The sequence below is a fragment of the Lepisosteus oculatus genome, unplaced genomic scaffold, assembly GCF_040954835.1.
Source record: "Lepisosteus oculatus isolate fLepOcu1 unplaced genomic scaffold, fLepOcu1.hap2 HAP2_SCAFFOLD_64, whole genome shotgun sequence".
Lineage (NCBI taxonomy): Eukaryota > Metazoa > Chordata > Actinopteri > Semionotiformes > Lepisosteidae > Lepisosteus > Lepisosteus oculatus.
Window position 1 is genome coordinate 541981 of NW_027168193.1, and position 16913 is coordinate 558893.

Here is a 16913-nt window from a genome sequence, read left to right on the forward strand (position 1 = left end):
GAGCAAAAGCTTACAGCACCTGGTATTCCCAGGCAGTCTCCCATCCAAGTACTAACCAGGCCCGACACTGCTTAGCTTCCGAGATCAGACGAGATCGGGCGTGTTCAGGGTGGTGTGGCCGTAAGCGAAAGCCCCGGCGCCTGACTCGCTACTTGAAGCTGTGTGTGGCGGGGGTTCCGTGCCCCCCGAGCGGGACTGAAGGATCGTTCGTGTGCAACTCTTTGGAAAGGAGCTGCTTTCCAAATCGCATTGCATGCCTGGATGTTGGCGAATGCGCTCCCTTGTGTTGGCTCGTCCCGCACTGGAGGAGGACAAACAATCTGCACGGAGGAGCACCAGGCAAGTCTTCACCAGACAAAAACCTCCAGTGCACAGCACTCTGGAAACATTTCGGGGCTTTCGCGTGTTTATTTCAGCACGTAAAGCGCACCGGTCCAACACGTCGGCCGGGCGCGCGGCGCCTCCGCCCTCTTGTGGCCTTGCGGCGTCAGAGCAAGAGGCTCCTTCTCGCTGCCCTTCCGCTGTGTTGCAGGGCCCCGAGAGGGAACCCGGAGCGCGCACTTTGTGGGGGGCGGGGGACCGCGTTCGCGCTCTGCCCCCGGTCTCTTGCGCGAGTACTAAATCTCACGGACAGGGGGGCCTCGTCATTGATTGTTACAGGTGAGACGGGGATTAGGAGGAGACCCCGACTGATGGGTAAAGGGGAGCACTAACACCAGAGGGACACCCCCGGCGTCTCTTTTTGAGAGACGCCCTGGGGTTTCCTAATGGCCAAGGAGGGTCGGGACCTCGGTTTGACGCCTCCCCCGAAGGACGGCGCCTGTTTGTGCAGCAGTGTCGCCATCAGGAGGCTGGGGCGTAAGAGAGCCACACAGCCCGCAGGGTGAGCGCTCCCTACTGGTCCCAGTCACACCTCTTGCAGGAGCAGCAGCAACCGGAGCTTTTCCGGGGTGGAATCTCCCATCCGGGTGCCGGCCAGGCTCACACCTGCTGGGCTGCCCCGGGGGTGAGCCCAGTCGAGAGTCGCAGGGCCAGATCTAGTCACCGGGGAGAAACGATACAAGTGAAGGATTGCTCGGCTCTCGGCACTTGAAAAGACCGACAAATGTCTCGTTCCCGCCGGAGCTGAATGTACCCGCATGTGTGGTGTCGTCTTCTTCCCCCGCCCCGCTGTGTTTGCTGTATTGTCTCTGAAGCCGGCCCCCCCGAGACGAGACGGGCTGTTCCTGTGCCCCAATTAACACTTTACAGGTGCCATTCCCCGGCATTGTGGCCATTGTCGGTGCTCACACGCGATAAGATAAGGCGGAGGAGAGCGGGGCATGCCCAGCGGCAGACATTCAAGGAGGGGGCAGTGCGAGGTGAGGTGAGGTGCGACACGCCGGAGCCCCGACGCAGCTAATGCGGAGCACTTGTTGGACTGGCATCGAAAGGACGTGTGCGCACGGAGCGAGCCTTCCCTGCGGCGGAGCGCGGGAACTTTCTCCCCCCCTCCCGCTGCAGGAGTTGTGTGCACTGCAGCGGTGCCGAGAGAAAAGCACAGAAGGCAGCAGGCTCTGGAGAACAGGTAAGAGACGGAGCCTTGTGGGCAGGCGAGCAGGCCCGTTTTTTGGAAATTGCTGAAAAGGTTTGTTCGGTGTGTGGCAGGCGCACGTCGCGAGCTTGCGTGGCGATCTGCCGGTCTGGAGTTATGCAAATGAGGCCGAATTGCATCCCGGGACATGCTGCGAATGCGCAACGGCGACTGCAGATGTGTAGGAAACGGCGCGCTCGTTTTCTCGTTTTGCCCACACTTTTGAGTGTTAGTGTGGCGTGTGAGTGTGTGAAAGAGTGGGCCCAGCAGGAGGCGGTGGCGTGCGGGGCGAGGAGGTGGCCTAGGCTGCGCGATTTGTGCTGTGGGTGCGGGCCGCTTGCAGGGGCCTGTTTAACTCATACTTACCTGGCAGGGGAGATACCTTGATCAAGAAGGAGGTTCACCCAGGGCGAGGCTCGGCCATTGCACTCCGGCTGTGTTGACCCCTGCGAATTCCCCAAATGTGGGAATCTCGACTGCATAATTTCTAGAAGTGGGGGACTGCGTTCGCGCTCTCCCCTGATGTGCTTGGTCCAAAATCAGATACGGGAGGGTTAGGACACCACGAGCTGCGTGGCTGCGGAAGGATCCCGGTTCGACAGGAGTGGACGCCGCTGCTGGTTCTCGCTGGCTTTTAGTTAGGGGTCCGGAGAAGCATCTCAAGCTAGTTCCACTACTCCTTCCGGACGTTCATTCCCTTTTCAAAGTCAGTCGTTTTGCTGTAGTCTGCGTTCTTTAGGGTGATTATCGAGGTTAGCCTTTATTTGGTCATGGGGGGCCTCGGTACTGTATGCTGAGTCTAAAGACAGTTTCACCCGTTTTCTGATTGCTCGGTTCTGTACTAGTGCAGACATGTCAAACAGTGAATGGCTGTACCTCTATTGTATCCGTGCTCAATGAATGAAATCGGTAACAAATGAATATATGTCTAGTTATACGAAAAACGAGTGGTTTATCGACTCATCTTCATTTGCAGATTTAGAGGCAGCTTCGATATTCGTTTTACAGACGGGTTTTTTTTTTTGAATATGGGTCACACACATGCCACAGCAACAAAACGTCTCTAGAGATGAGGCTATAGATCACCTTTCCATCCTGCAGGTTTTCCTCCCAAAGCCTACGGCACCAACGGCGACCCCTGCTGGCCGGGAGAGCAAAAGCTTACAGCACCTGGTATTCCCAGGCAGTCTCCCATCCAAGTACTAACCAGGCCCGACGCTGCTTAGCTTCCAAGATCAGACGAGATCGGGCGTGTTCAGGGTGGTGTGGCCGTAAGAGAAAGCCCCGGCGACTGACTCGCTACTTGAAGCTGTGTGTGGCGGGGGTTCCGTGCCCCCCGAGCGGGACTGAAGGATCGTTCTTGTGCAACTCTTTGGAAAGGAGCTGCTTTCCAAATCGCATTGCGTGCCTGGATGTTGGCGAATGCGCTCCCTTGTGTTGGCTCGTCCCGCACTGGAGGAGGACAAACAATCTGCACGGAGGAGCACCAGGCAAGTCTTCACCAGACAAAAACCTCCAGTGCACAGCACTCTGGAAACATTTCGGGGCTTTCGCGTGTTTATTTCAGCACGTAAAGCGCACCGGTCCAACACGTCGGCCGCGTGCGCGGCGCCTCCGCCCTCTTGTGGCCTTGCGGCATCAGAGCAAGAGGCTCCTTCTCGCTGCCCTTCCGCTGTGTTGCAGGGCCCCGAGAGGGAACCCGGAGCGCGCACTTTGTGGGGGGCGGGGGACCGCGTTCGCGCTCTGCCCCCAGTCTCTTGCGCGAGTACTAAATCTCACGGACAGGGGGGCCTCGTCATTGATTGTTACAGGTGAGACGGGGATTAGGAGGAGACCCCGACTGATGGGTAAAGGGGAGCACTAACACCAGAGGGACACCCCCGGCGTCTCTTTTTGAGAGACGCCCTGGGGTTTCCTAATGGCCAAGGAGGGTCGGGACCTCGGTTTGACGCCTCCCCCGAAGGACGGCGCCTGTTTGTGCAGCAGAGTGTCGCCATCAGGAGGCTGGGGCGTAAGAGAGCCACACAGCCCGCAGGGTGAGCGCTCCCTACTGGTCCCAGTCACACCTCTTGCAGGAGCAGCAGCAACCGGAGCTTTTCCGGGGTGGAATCTCCCATCCGGGTGCCGGCCAGGCTCACACCTGCTGGGCTGCCCCGGGGGTGAGCCCAGTCGAGAGTCGCAGGGCCAGATCTAGTCACCGGGGAGAAACGATACAAGTGAAGGATTGCTCGGCTCTCGGCACTTGAAAAGACCGACAAATGTCTCGTTCCCGCCGGAGCTGAATGTACCCGCATGTGTGGTGTCGTCTTCTTCCCCCGCCCCGCTGTGTTTGCTGTATTGTCTCTGAAGCCGGCCCCCCCGAGACGAGACGGGCTGTTCCTGTGCCCCAATTAACACTTTACAGGTGCCATTCCCCGGCATTGTGGCCATTGTCGGTCCTCACACGCGATAAGATAAGGCGGAGGAGAGCGGGGCATGCCTAGCGGCAGACATTCAAGGAGGGGGCAGGGCGAGGTGAGGTGAGGTGCGACACGCCGGAGCCCCGACGCAGCTAATGCGGAGCACTTGTTGGACTGGCATCGAAAGGACGTGTGCGTACGGAGCGAGCCTTCCCTGCGGCGGAGCGCGGGAACTTTCTCCCCCCCTCCCGCTGCAGGAGTTGTGTGCGCTGCAGCGGTGCCGAGAGAAAAGCACAGAAGGCAGCAGGCTCTGGAGAGCAGGTAAGAGACGGAGCCTTGTGGGCAGGCGAGCAGGCCCGTTTTTTGGAAATTGCTGAAAAGGTTTGTTCGGTGTGTGGCAGGCGCACGTCGCGAGCTTGCGTGGCGATCTGCCGGTCTGGAGTTATGCAAATGAGGCCGAATTGCATCCTGCGAACATGCTGCGAATGCGCAACGGCGACTGCAGATGTGTAGAAAACGGCGCGCTCGTTTTCTCGTTTTGCCCACACTTTTGAGTGTTAGTGTGGCGTGTGAGTGTGTGAAAGAGTGGGCCCAGCAGGAGGCGGTGGCGTGCGGGGCGAGGAGGTGGCCTAGGCTGCGCGATTTGTGCTGTGGGTGCGGGCCGCTTGCAGGGGCCTGTTTAACTCATACTTACCTGGCAGGGGAGATACTTTGATCAAGAAGGAGGTTCACCCAGGGCGAGGCTTGGCCATTGCACTCCGGCTGTGCTGACCCCTGCGAATTCCCCAAATGTGGGAATCTCGACTGCATAATTTCTGGTAGTGGGGGACTGCGTTCGCGCTCTCCCCTGATGTGCTTGGTCCAAAATCAGATACGGGAGGGTTAGGACACCACGAGCTGCGTGGCTGCGGAAGGATCCCGGTTCGACAGGAGTGGACGCCGCTGCTGGTTCTCGCTGGCTTTTAGTTAGGGGTCCGGAGAAGCATCTCAAGCTAGTTCCACTAGTCCTTCCGGACGTTCATTCCCTTTTCAAAGTCAGTCCTTTTGCTGTAGTCTGCGTTCTTTAGGCTGATTATCGAGGTTAGCCTTTATTTGGTCATGGGGGGTCTCGGTACTGTATGCTGAGTCTAAAGACAGTTTCACCCGTTTTCTGATTGCTCGGTTCTGTACCAGTGCAGACATGTCAAACAGTGAATGGCTGTACCTCTATTGTATCCGTGCTCAATGAATGAAATCGGTAACAAATGAATATATGTCTAGTTATACGAAAAACGAGTGGTTTATCGACTCATCTTCATTTGCAGATTTAGAAGCAGCTTCGATATTCGTTTTACAGACGGGTTTTTTTTTTTGAATATGGGTCACACACATGCCACAGCTACAAAACATCTCTAGAGATGAGGCTATAGATCACCTTTCCATCCTGCAGGTTTTCCTCCCAAAGCCTACGGCACCAACGGCGACCCCTGCTGGCCGGGAGAGCAAAAGCTTACAGAACCTGGTATTCCCAGGCAGTCTCCCATCCAAGTACTAACCAGGCCCAACGCTGCTTAGCTTCCGAGATCAGACAAGATCGGGCGTGTTCAGGGTGGTGTGGCCGTAAGCGAAAGCCCCGGCGCCTGACTCGCTACTTGAAGCTGTGTGTGGCGGGGGTTCCTTACTTTTTGATGACATAACACCCAAAGGGGCTTCTTTGGAGCTGGATTCCAACCGGCATCCTAAAGTTTCTTGGCGGTATCTTTTACAGTCCTCTGTTCGGTCGACAAGGGACAGAAGGGGGCAGCTTTCCTCACACATACAGTTCAATGTACTGTAGTGTTCCTGTTCATTGAATTTGCAGTTCTGCATCAGACCTCTAACTCGTTTCCTTAGCTTGGATTTAAGCCACGAAGCAGGCTTCTACTGTATAAACGTCTATAGGAATCACAAACTATTTGAGAGGCCATCATCCCAGGGGGAACTGACAAAGTCTATCCCTAAACACCTAGCGCAGTCTCTCGAGAGACTGTCAAAAATCGCTTTCTCCTTTTGCGTTGCAAGTAAGTGAAAACGCAGTCTCAACCCAGAGCCACTTGGCAGCAGCGGCACGTAAATACTGTTACCGTTACTGCTCGATACCGACGTTAACCTACTATACCATGTTCAGCCACTGCTAGAAAATGTACGGCTCTAGTACCGGAGCAAACGACAGGAAGGCCAACGTCGAACGGGCACACGTGTCAGACATGGAGAGCAACGAGAATGGGATTAGAACCCATGCGTTCTTTCCACCGTGGGGCCCGTTCAGCTCCGGGCTCATCGCCTGCGGCTCTTGGCTTGCGGGCCTGCCCAATCCGTGCGATAACTCGGAAAACACCCGGCCACACTGTGCCGGAAACGACGCACTCTGGGAAGCCGCTATGCAAAGCGAGGTCTGAAGATCCCCTGCGGCCGGACACTTCCCGCCCCCCAAAGAAGAGAGCGCCAATCAGACGGGCGGAGACCGAGGACTCGCAGAGCAGACGGCCACAATCGCCATAACAAGAGCGATTGTGAGCGTTGTTGTTTTCTCTCTTTGACCAGCCCAGCTGCGCCCCACCCGAAGGCAGGGAAGCACAAAAATTGCATGGAGCTCATTCATGCTCCTCTCCACGGAAATCTTTAGTAAAAAGCGAAAGATTTGTACGAAATGAAGAGAAACCAAAGTGCGTGGCTGCACAGCTGCAGGAGCCCAGGCCGCCTTCAAAGCCTCTGCCCTGACGGTCGTGGTTGGCAATGCACCTGGCCTTACAAACGAGCCAGTGGGGCCCGTTCAGCTCCGGGCTCATCGCCTGTGGCTCTCGGCTTGCGGGCGTGCCCAATCCGTACGGGTGTGCCCAATCCGGAAGCCTATTTCAAAGTCGTTCTCTGTTTCAAAAAAACATTTCCAAAATACAAGCCTTGCAGACAGACACGCCTCAGAGGACTTAAGGGTGGCTTCATGTCAGAATGATAAAGTCTCCCCGTCCGGACATGAAAATCCCACTTTGTTACACACAAAAAAAGAATCAACAACAGAGAAATGCCCACAAGCATTTGAAAAGCCGCACCACGTCGCACTTGAAATAGCTCTTACATTAGTGGTAGACGCAGGAATCGCCTTTTTATTTACGCTCTTACCAACGTGATGGAAAGCAAAACAAAGCAAAGCAGAGCAGAGCAAAACAAAACGAACAAACGAAAACCCTCACGTCCCGCACTCGCATATAACGCCGTTATGTGCCCAAGCGTTATTGTACGTCATCCTAGCACTGCACCCCGGGGCGTAAGGTATATGGGAACGAGCACACGCCACGAATCGTCTCGAATCACTCCCTACAGCTGTAAGGCGCCTTGAAGCGTGCACCCCCAACATTCTTCTTTGCGCATCTGTGAAAGGTAAACTCTTGAGCAAACTCTGAACCAGCTCTAAGGAAACTAATCCGATTAGACGTTACTTTGACTCATCTTTTTACGCTCAGTGCTGGATTGCTCAAACTCCAGCTAGGGTTAGGGTTAGCATTCCCACACTAGTTAGACACTTTGTTTACGCTCAGTGCTGGATTTTGGGAACTTCAGGACGGGTGGGAATTTTCTCCTATCTGTCAATTCTGTTTTGTTTTGGAGACTCTTGGCTGCCTATGTTGTACAGTGCAGCGTGAAGGAAACATTTTCCAAAACTGTGTCAGCTCAAAAGTTATAAGAAAACCTCTCCAGCTGCTTTAACTCTCTTCATTTTTGTCATTTAATGTGACACTCGATGTATAACTGGAGCCTCACATATGCAAATGGTGAGGCTCCAGTTCGACACCCAGTTCGACACCACTTTACAGTATCTGACAAAAGCATGGCAGACTGTGCCGGACCGGCAAATAACTTCCGCTTATTTTTACCATATTAAACATTGGAAATCCAACCACTTGCATTTGTGACACTTGATTTTGGCTCCACCTAAGACACTCTTAAATCTTCAAACACTTTTCTCTTCTCCCGCAACACTCTTGTCTGTCGGCACTATGTGGCAGCGTTGCATGACAACCCCTCTCACCACGGAAAGGAACCTAACAGCTTTGGTAAGAGAGGAGAAAAGGACCTGGCCCGTATGGGACTCGAACCTGTGACCTTGGCGTTATTAGCACCACGCTCTAACCAACTGAGCTAACCGGCCTCACAACAATGCTTCTCTCTGTGCTGCAAAAAATCAAACTCAGGGAATTTCTTTTGTCCTCCTTTGAATAGAAAGCCGTGTAATTCAGTGTACGGCCTTTCTCGTGCAGTTTCATGGTTCTTGTAATCCAAATCCTACACTGGCGTGAAGTGCCCCCCCATTTCACGGCATTTTTCAGCTGATTTAAAATGTACCTAAAGGAGAAGCATTTTTGAAGACCATCAATTACCAAGAGCTTTTGTCAAAGGTTTTGGTGGTCATTTTTAATGACCACAGAGCGCTGTGATCTCGGTTTTACATCTCATCCAAAAGACAGCGCCCTCTTACAACACAGCATCTCCGTCACTATACTGGGGAATTGGGAACCGCACAGACCTCAGGGTGAGCGCCCCCCCCGCCGGCACCATTAACACCGCTTCCAGCTGAAAGCGTTGTTTTTCCCTGTAGCTCATCCTCATCCGGGTACTGACCTGGCTCACACCTGCTTAGCTTCAGTGGGTTTTCAGTTGCAAGTTGCAAGGGGATGCAAGTGATGGAGCCGTTCGCTTCAAAAGCCACTGCATTGGCCGGGAATCGAACCCGAGCCTCCCGCATGGCAGGCGAAAATTCTACCACTGAACCACCAATGCTTAGTGCCTGGGCCTTCAAAAAAGACGCTTTTTTGGTGCTCTGTGCAAAACGCGTCGACATCTGCTTCCAGCTGCAAAATGCCATTCACGGACGCTGAAGAATTTATTTCTAAGGCAGCGGGTACAAGCGATTGGGTGTTTTAAAACCACCAGAAACAGCAAAGAGGCGCGCTTCTTTGCTTGCGCCGGAACACACCAACTGGAGGCGGACAATGTAGTCGGCAGGATTCGAACAGGCGCGGAGAGACCCCAATGGATTTCTAGTTCATCGCCTTAACCACTCGGCCACGACTACAGCAATCGTCATAGCACTGCACCCCGGGGCGTACGGTATAAGGGAACGAGCACACGCCATGAATCGCCTCGAATCACTCCCTACAGCTGTAAGGCGCCTTGAAGCGTGCACCCCCAACATTCTTCTTTGCGCATCTGTGAAAGGTAAACTCTTGAGCAAACTCTGAACCAGCTCTAAGGAAACTAATCCGATTAGACGTTACTTTGACTCATCCTTTAAGGGACCCTTGTTAATTGGAGAAATCAATGATTTCGAATGAATTCTGTATGCGTTAAAAGACAGCTATACACAGAAAACATGCAGGACACTGCTCATGATGTTTCCCGAGCCGAAACACAGTGCGTTTTTCCAAGCCATTTGACAAAGCCCGCCCACTGAAAACTGCAGCAGATCGTGTAAAGGCGTTCAACTTTGTAACTACTGCACGCACAGGAAGCAGAATAAATTCCTCTTTTCAAACTGTCAAAGGTTTGCTGCAGGACATCGCACAATCTCTTTTGAACGGGGACAAACGATTTCTTATGGGGCGCAGTAAGTACAGACGTTTATAAAGCTCCACTCATGCCGACGATGCAGCATGAAGAAGCGCAACCTAACGTTTGACAGACAAAAGCCGGGCGCCGCTACGAGCAATATGAAATCAAACTGACAGCACACGGCGTTTCGCGCTGACTCAAAAGTGATCTCGACAGACGATGTTCTCTGCATAACGCTGAAAGAGCTAAAGAGCGTTTCTGTTGAGACGTAACCCATTGGGCAAAAGACGTATAATATACGTCTATTAAACGCATATCTTAGACGTCTAAATGTGGTCTACAATTCGTCTAGAATGAAATTCTAATATACGTCTAAAGTTAAACGTCAATTATACGTCTATATTTAGACGTTCATTATACATAAATGGTTGGAGTTCTATTATACGGATAAATTTAGAGGACTATTATACATATATGGTTGGAGTTCCGGATAACTTTAGAGGTCTATTATACGTATAACTTTAGAGGTCTATTATACGTATATGGTTAGAGGTCTATTATACGGATAACATTAGAGGTCTATTATACGTATATGGGTAGAGGTCTATTATACATCAAAGATAGATTTTATAGGTGTAGAAACAAGTAAAACAAGCCAATGATTAGGTTTAGAAATGTATTCTGAAAATACACATTCACACCTGAAACATATGTATTTCAAATTATACATTGTATACAATCAATCAACAATCAACATATGGGCAATAATCATAAAAACACAACTAGTCTTAAACTTCAGCTACAAATTCTGGTAACATGGCAATATACAGTATAGTAATGACAAACACAAAACTAATTACATTAACACACTAACTCAAAACCACATTTTGATTCAAATATACATTTTAAAATGTACAACTTCTATATTTCCAAGAAAAAAAAATATTACAATGGAAGTTAAGACGATTTTTGTCCACTATTTGCAAACCCTGTCTAATTGTCCTAACAGAACCAAAAACCTATTATTTTCAGAGTCCAGATCTCCTGGCCCCCTGCCTTGCATATGCATTCTTCAAGTAACACATTGCGTGCTCCTTTATTTCTTTTTCTGTTGATGTAGGGTGGGACTTCAGCACCGCAGCTAGGAGAAAATTATATAATATTACTTCCCAAATAAATGATGATTAATATCTTCTTTAGTATAATCTAAAAAATGAACGGTTTACTAAGCTCAAAGCTGAAATAAATGTATAAAATTTGGCTTGCATCATAGCAGTTGAGCAATAAAGTCTGTCCTAATTAAAGAGTACCCAAAGTTTGAAAGTACAACATAGAATAAGAATAAGAGAAACGGCAAAACGATTTTGTGTCATCTTCCCCATTCACACTATTTTATGTGCCGTTTTTTTGCTTTTTCACATACTATTTTAATCAAAATAATATTAAGAAAGATCTGTATGTATTCAGATAGTATTATTATTGTTCATACTTACTCGTCAAAAGAGGATTGCTGAGATATTTGCGGATATACTTCTACGTTTGAAAAACGTGTCCAAAATGGTGACCAACGAATACTAGCAATGCATTGTGGTATATAACCGGAAAATATGCTGGGTTCGATATTTTCTCAACGTATGCGTTTATTAATGTTGTCGATATTATGGTTGAAATTTAACATTGATAATACATCGCTGCTATGTGCCCCCTGCTATGAGCTGATGTGCAATTTTAACGCATGCAATAAGTAAGGATCGGTCACTGTTGTATGGTATTATATATAATGACATTATGGAATAGGATGGGGACAGGCCTGGCATCACGGGGGGAGGGGGGAATGTCGCCGCTTCAGTTTTGGGCAAAAAGTTTTACCTAACTTAATTTGCACCCTAAAAAAATAGTTGTACTTTGTCAATGGTCAGACAACACTAAATGACACGAACAGTCACTCAGTCTGTTTGATGGGCAGGAGGGCTATCCGTCCAGGAACTGCACATATTATTGAGTTTTAACATTACGATCCTGTTTGCTCAGGTGGACCGATTCCTTGCAGTAGTTTATCATTATACTTAAAATCGTTATATAACTAGGACTAGTTATAGCAGTCTGTGCTTTCTCTTGGTTTTACAACATTTTTTTCTTAACGATTCAGAACGTCCATGTAGCTGCAAAAATGAACGCTTATGGTACTTTTCGCTCCAGGCAATACAAACCTTGAGAGTGACGAAAAATGTGAAACTGAACTTCATCGCAAATACCAGATTGCTAGTCGTTATCTTCTATCATGAAGCACTAATCAATGGCATAGCTGCGAGATTTCATTTGGGTAGCTGCACCGTACAGCTCCGTTTCAACCGAAATATCACTCCCCCCTCAGAATTTCAGACGCCCCCCGACAGATTTTTCCTCGGGCACCGCGCACTGATGGGGGACTTTTGTCAAGAAAATAAAAATAGAAACTCTATAGGCACTCAAACATTTTACGGTTTTTTTTCAGGCAGGTGGCAAGACCCCCTCAGCAAAACCCTTGTATGCCAAGCTGTGGGCATTGATTCGTCGAATATACGTATATTTACGGCGAAATTACGGCTATACGTATATATACGTCGCCTCGACGTATAATCAACGTCGAATTGCAACCGTAAAATCGACGACATGAATAAACGCATATATAACGTCGAAAACACATCTAATACAGTGCCTGAGGCTTTTTACTGTATGTATCATGTGTGCCGCAACTAGGAGTATACGGCACTCTGCACAGTGTACGAAGTAAATTATTTTCGCAGTAATTAATTTATTATATTTACTATATTTATTATACACGTGTAAATTAATTGCTGCGAAAATAATTTACTTCGAACACTGTGCAGAGTGCCGTATACTCCTAGTTGCGGCACACACGATACATACAGTAAAAAGCCTCAGGCACTGTGTTAGATGTGTTTTCGACGTTATATATGCGTTTGTTAATGTCGTCAATTTTACGGTTGCAATTCGACGTTGATTATACTTCGAGGCGACGTATATATACGTATAGCCGTAATTTCGCCGTAAATATACGTATATTCGACGAATCAATGCCCACTGGGAACAAGCTCGCTTCTTTCTACCATGATGTCACCATGACCAAATCTGTCTTTAAACACCTTGCTCAGTCTCTAACGAGACTGTCAAAAATTGCTTTCGCCGATTGTATTGCAAACCGGCGGAAGCGGGGTATTGGGAAAAGTTTTCAACTAGCAATAATCCCGCCTCGGCTAAACCTCACAGGCTACGATACTGCCACTGCGCAAAGCTGACGGTTGCCAGGCAACCGCGGGGATCCTATGGAAATCGTTATCAATCGTCTCATGGCATGTCGTTGCTGTAACGCTTCATATTTGTCGTTTTCTTCTAGCTTGAGGTTTTGAAGAATTTCATGACAGACAAGGGCTCCGTTGGGAACAAAGAAACCCGTTGATTCTTTTCAGCAGCAGAAATACAACCCTTTAAATACAAGATGACAGAACAATGACGAAGGGCATGCCGGGAGGAACTCATGCACTACAGAGGAAAGGGGGCGGGCACGTACAGTTCACATTCAAGCCACAAGTACTCTTCTCGGATGTTGCACAAACAAATCCTAACGTCTTGAAAGCATTGCAGCATGTTTGTGTCCCACTTCCCGTGGCTGCAGGATGACTGACACGAACGGACAAACACAATCTGTGGCGTTTAGCGTGACATAGTCTTGCAGGCATCGTGCTGTCTCACTGCAATACTATACCGCTGGAGGAAACAGTCCATCTGGCCATGAAACTCATTTGAACGTCTAGCTACAGCAACTAACAATATCATGATTTATTCAGGATGTGTGGAATCAGCACGTCCCGGAGACAGCTTCCGAAATCGTGAGCATTCTCTGGTGGTAGGGGCGTTCAAGATGGCGCTCAGGTGGGAGGTAAAGTTAAGTGGTTGAGGATTTTTTTTGAGTTTTTCATGACCTGAATGTTAATTTTTGCTTTTTTCGACTACAGAAAAATAAGGACTTAACACTACTTGTTTAAACTTCAGTTATAATTGAAAGAAAAAAAACGATTTTTTTTAGGTTTAAGAATTTCGATATGAGTAACACTGGGAAAAGAAAAGAGAGTGCTGGTTCTTCGAAGGAGAAGTCTAAGAAACCTCAATCGTATATGTATAGCACTACAAGAAAATTGATGGCAACTAAAGGGAAAAGTGAAGCAGCTGGAGGGGACGTGGAAAGAGTGCTGGAGATGCGCTCGTACGCGAGCGCTCGCAGCCCAAGTGAGACTCAGCTGCCAGAGGAAGAGCCGGAGTCCCTGCCCAGCACACCTGTCAAAACCCCGGCAGCCAAGAGAGGAAGGGGCGACCTGACGCTGGAGGAGCTCCAGACCAACATCTTCAACATGATGGCACAGAGCATGGGTGAGCTGAAGGAAATGATTTGATCTAATACAGTCGCAATCGAAAGTCTTAAAAAGTCCACGGACTGTGTGTTTAAAGAGGTTGAAGACTTAAAGAGTGAAGTAAAAGTTCTTAAACAAGTAAATACCAAACAAGAAAAGCATATTAAAGAACTTGAATTGAAAGTGAACGATGTAGATAGATACCATCGATGATGGAATTTAAAATTATTTGGAGTTAAAGAGGAACGTGATAAGGACCTTGTTGCAACAGTGAAGGGTATCTGTAAAAGGACCCTGCCGGACCAGGAGGACGTAATATCGGCCATTGACTTTGTTCACAGGCTCGGGAGAGCGAACATGTCTGGGCAAGTGCGCCCCAGATCGATTATAATACAGTTCACCAAGAGGACGGCGAGGGACATGCTGTGGCGAGCGGCGAGGGGGAATGAGTATTTGAATGGGAACAAACTGAGGTTTGCAGAGGACCTGTCTGCCGCGGACAGGAGTACCAGGAACCAGCTGTGGCCCCAGGTTGAAGCTGCCAGAAGAGAGGGGAGGAGAGCCTACTTTGTGGGAGTGAGGGCCTTTGTGGACGGGAAGGAGATTTGCTCCCAGTGACTGCTCAGTTAATGATTATGTTTGGTTATATTTGTTATACCAGTATATACTAGTGTTTCTTTAGTGTTAGTTTGGAATGGTGTAGTTAAGTGTTAAGGACTGTTATAGTTCTGGTTCTTTGAAAAACTCAATAGTTTAGACAGTCTTAGAGTTAGTTATTTGCTTTTGTGTATGTCTTTTTCATGAATGCCAGAGGTACTCGAAATGTTGTTAAAAGAAAAACTGTGTGCTGAGTTTTATTTTTTACAGGAAACGCATGCATGTTGAAACTAAAGTTTATAAATAATTGAGAAATATTAAAGCAAGGAAAATATGATACGTGTAAAATATACAATTTGATCACATAATTACTTAATTACCTCTGGTAGTTAAATGCTTTTTTCTGCTGCGTTTTTTTTCTCTTGTACATGACTCTGATCCTCTTGTTGTATTTGTATTTGTAAATTCTATGTTTAATAAAAAAAAAATTAAAAAAAGCATTCTCTGGTGGTGTCCTGTAGGCTTCCTGTGGGTGTGCGTTGGTGGTATAGTGGTGAGCATAGCTGCCTTCCAAGCAGTTGACCCGGATTCGATTCCCGGCCAACGCAGTGTCGAGTGTTTTCAAATGCTGTCATGAGCCTTGGATTGTGACTAGCAAAGCGAAGCCTTTTGAAAGAGCTAAAGCACTGAAAAACGGAATTGAGGGAGAATCTTACAGGGGATTCTGAGCGGTGTCTGCATACACGCAGTCCGATACGGGTGCTGAAAGCTTGAGCTACTCTCAATGTCATGCTGGCTTTCCCCGGAGTAAATCTGTTACATTGAAAGAATGCTTCTCGCAGGTTCAAAAAGGGACCCTTGTTAATTGGAGAAATCAATGATTTCGAATGAATTCTGTATGCGTTAAAAGACAGCAATACACAGAAAACATGCAGGACACTGCTCATGATGTTTCCCGAGCCGAAACACAGTGCGTTTTTTCAAGCCATCTGACAAAGCCCGCCCACTGAAAACTGCAGCAGATCGTGTAAAGACGTTCAACTTTGTAACTACTGCACGCACAGGAAGCAGAATAAATTCCTCTTTTCAAACTGTCAAAGGTTTGCTTTACGAACGCCGCAGGACATCGCACAATCTCTTTTGAACAGGGACAAACGATTTCTTATAGGGTGCAGTAAGTACTGTTACTGTCACTGCTCGATACCGACGTTGGCCTACTATACCATGTTCAGCCACTGCTAGAAAATGTACGGCTCTAGCACCGGAGCAAACAACAGGAGGGCCGACGTCAAACAGGCACACATGTCAGACATGGAGAGCGATGAGAATGGGATTCGAACCCATGCCTGCAGAGCACAATGGATTAGCAGTCCATCACCTTAACCACTCAGCCACCTTGTCGACGAAACTGGGCTGTCCGGACATGGGTTGGCGCGCTCCAGATGATCTTTTTCTTTTTTTCCCCACGTACTCGAGGGTCATTTTCCTGTTCCACATGTGATTTCAACATTTTCCTTGGGAGATGTCAAGCCAGCAAGCCACTGCTGTGGTTCAGTGGCCAGTGTGGAGTTCAGTGGCCCTGTTGTACACAGAAAGCACATTGAGCTCCTTGGACATGAAAAGTTCCAGATAAAAGCCATTTGTCATCCTTTCTCTTGGTGTCGATGTTGCTATTGTATGTAAAGGTGGCAACTTGCTCAGCAAGCAGGCGGAGCACACACCGAATGCAGATGTGTCTGAGTGGTGTGTCCAAGTGGCTGCAAAAGGACAGCACTCCTGGGGCACCGTGGCTTAGTTGGTTAAAGCGCCTGTCTAGTAAACAGGAGATCCTGGGTCCAAATCCCAGTGGTGCCTTCTTTGTTGTGTCTTCTCAAACAGAACTGGTCCTTACAGACAACCGCCTACGGCTAGACTTAATTAAATGCAAGTATTCATTTCCTGTCTTTAACGCGACTTGTTTTTCTTAAAATGGATGCAACTTGCAAAACATGAAATACAAACCTTGCTAATCAGCGCTAGCGGCTGGCAAAAAAAAAAGAAGTCAGCTATTTTTTTTTCTTTAACCTTAACCCTGCTAACGGAGAAGAGTTAAACGACCGAGTCTATGCAGCTTAAACGGTGCGCAAGTCGGGTTCTTAGCTGAAAGGGTGGTAAATCACGCTCACCCCAGTCCTTAATCTTTTAAAGAGGATACAAAATTGAACCTAGTCGCCACATCACACATCCTGTTCAGTGATAAAAAGGTAACATCTATCCTCGCTCCAGAGTAAATCTCACGTTGAGGGCATCTTTTTTTTCACTTTACCGTGAGTCGGGCTCGGCTGCACAGAGGAGAGAGCAGAGCAATGAGATCATAGGGACAGGGGAGTC

The 16913-nt window shown here is 48.6% G+C and overlaps 10 non-coding genes across 10 annotated transcripts; 4 read left to right on the forward strand and 6 right to left on the reverse strand.

Annotated features, from left to right (window-relative positions):
- Nucleotides 1–7: 7 nt before the first annotated feature.
- On the reverse strand, nucleotides 8–126 carry LOC138232848 (5S ribosomal RNA). The gene has a single exon (XR_011187292.1). It is a non-coding gene; the product is annotated as a 5S ribosomal RNA (ribosomal RNA).
- A 1805-nt stretch (nucleotides 127–1931) lies between these two features.
- LOC138232989 (U1 spliceosomal RNA) lies at nucleotides 1932–2095 on the forward strand. The gene has a single exon (XR_011187425.1). It is a non-coding gene; the product is annotated as a U1 spliceosomal RNA (small nuclear RNA).
- A 636-nt stretch (nucleotides 2096–2731) lies between these two features.
- LOC138232966 (5S ribosomal RNA) lies at nucleotides 2732–2850 on the reverse strand. The gene has a single exon (XR_011187406.1). It is a non-coding gene; the product is annotated as a 5S ribosomal RNA (ribosomal RNA).
- Nucleotides 2851–4658: 1808 nt separating this feature from the next.
- On the forward strand, nucleotides 4659–4822 carry LOC138232984 (U1 spliceosomal RNA). Its single transcript, XR_011187420.1, has one exon. It is a non-coding gene; the product is annotated as a U1 spliceosomal RNA (small nuclear RNA).
- Nucleotides 4823–5458: 636 nt separating this feature from the next.
- Nucleotides 5459–5577, reverse strand: LOC138232972 (5S ribosomal RNA). Its single transcript, XR_011187411.1, has one exon. It is a non-coding gene; the product is annotated as a 5S ribosomal RNA (ribosomal RNA).
- A 966-nt stretch (nucleotides 5578–6543) lies between these two features.
- LOC138232940 (U5 spliceosomal RNA) lies at nucleotides 6544–6660 on the reverse strand. The gene has a single exon (XR_011187381.1). It is a non-coding gene; the product is annotated as a U5 spliceosomal RNA (small nuclear RNA).
- A 2035-nt stretch (nucleotides 6661–8695) lies between these two features.
- On the reverse strand, nucleotides 8696–8766 carry trnag-gcc (transfer RNA glycine (anticodon GCC)). Its single transcript has one exon. It is a non-coding gene; the product is annotated as a tRNA-Gly (tRNA).
- Nucleotides 8767–12692: 3926 nt separating this feature from the next.
- Nucleotides 12693–12834, reverse strand: LOC138232875 (U4 spliceosomal RNA). The gene has a single exon (XR_011187317.1). It is a non-coding gene; the product is annotated as a U4 spliceosomal RNA (small nuclear RNA).
- A 2245-nt stretch (nucleotides 12835–15079) lies between these two features.
- On the forward strand, nucleotides 15080–15151 carry trnag-ucc (transfer RNA glycine (anticodon UCC)). Its single transcript has one exon. It is a non-coding gene; the product is annotated as a tRNA-Gly (tRNA).
- A 1172-nt stretch (nucleotides 15152–16323) lies between these two features.
- Nucleotides 16324–16397, forward strand: trnat-agu (transfer RNA threonine (anticodon AGU)). Its single transcript has one exon. It is a non-coding gene; the product is annotated as a tRNA-Thr (tRNA).
- The last annotated feature ends 516 nt before the right edge of the window (nucleotides 16398–16913 follow it).